The sequence below is a fragment of the Euprymna scolopes genome, chromosome 36, assembly GCF_053919585.1.
Source record: "Euprymna scolopes isolate OS-2025 chromosome 36, ASM5391958v1, whole genome shotgun sequence".
NCBI lineage: Eukaryota > Metazoa > Mollusca > Cephalopoda > Sepiida > Sepiolidae > Euprymna > Euprymna scolopes.
The window spans coordinates 37,238,424-37,239,730 of NC_136517.1; the positions used below are offsets into that span (position 1 = coordinate 37,238,424).

The 1,307-nt window shown below is 46.1% G+C and overlaps 1 non-coding gene across 1 annotated transcript; it reads left to right on the top strand.

The window, feature by feature from the left end:
• Positions 1-72, top strand: Trnaa-ugc (transfer RNA alanine (anticodon UGC)). The gene has a single exon. It is a non-coding gene; the product is annotated as a tRNA-Ala (tRNA).
• Positions 73-1,307: the final 1,235 nt, after the last annotated feature.

Below are 1,307 nucleotides of genomic sequence, written 5' to 3' on the forward strand. Positions count from 1 at the left end.
GGGGATGTAGCTCAGTGGTAGAGCGTTCGCTTTGCATGCGAAAGGCCCCGGGTTCGATCCCCGGCATCTCCAGATTCTCTTATTTTCATTTTGAATAAATATTTCTGTTTTAAAATATGTACCGGTTTTAGTTATCTATTACCAGTATACAGGATGGAACGATAAAGTTATCGTCGTAGAAAAGAAGACATGATTTCATTTCCGTATGATGGAGACCGGTTTTCTTTCTTTTTTTTTTGTTGCAAACCATCTACTGGTTCGCCAGTTGTGTACAAATCCCAAAAGCGACAGGAGCCTTCTATCATGTCTGAAAGTAACACAATGTTCATCGAGCGAGATCGGAGATGCACCGCTGTAGTACGACTCATGCTCTTTACCAATCCAAGTTGCCCATCACGCTCAAAATGCAAATCCGGAGGATTCAACGCTTGAGAGACCACCTGAACAAAGTTTCCGGCCACGTTTATGGTGTTTGGTGTAGTTTGAAGTGAGGGCCACATCATACCACTTTCACATCTTCGAAGGCTTGAAAATCAACACCAAAATGTACCCGGATGAGCTGATGAGCGTTGTGATCCCCTAGTGCAATCAGGTGGCGGCTAGCAGACTCCGGATGTGGCAGCAGGACTCGGCGCCGGCCTACAAGTCCAAAGAGACCCAGGCTTGGCTTCAGGAGTGCTACGACTTTGTACCTTTCTCTCATTGGCCTCCTCCTCCCCCGACCTGAACCCGCTGAACTACTTCGTTTGCCATATCTGGGCAGGAGCTGCTAAAAACAGCCTATCCTGCCTTGACAGAGTTCAAAATAGACTTCGTGGCTTAGTGGGGGGATGCCCTTTTCTCTACCCTGCAACCTCTCTCCCACAGAAGAGACGTTGCGAGCCTGTCCTTGTTTTATCGTTATTTCCATGGCAAATGCTCGTCTAAACTCCAATCTCTGGTCCCCCCCCCTCGCCAATCTTTCACGAAAAACACCCGTCTAGCTGAATCCACTGTGAAAAATTTCCCCCACTCTATATCTGTGCCTAAATCAAAACGTGGATTCCATGAACAAAGCTTCTTTCTTAGAACTGCACGCCTGTGGAACTCTGTTCCGTCTGCCTGCTTCCCTCCGGACTACAACTTGGATGTCTTCAAGTCCAATGTTAACAAATTCCTAATGAACCGCCCCCTTAAGTAAACACTTCAGCAAATCTCCTCACTAACGTAATGTACTTGCAATAACCCTTATCCCTGAGTGGCTTCCGGGCCTTGATAAGTGGTGATCACTGTGTAAAAAAAAATAAAAAAATACATCAACATAAACA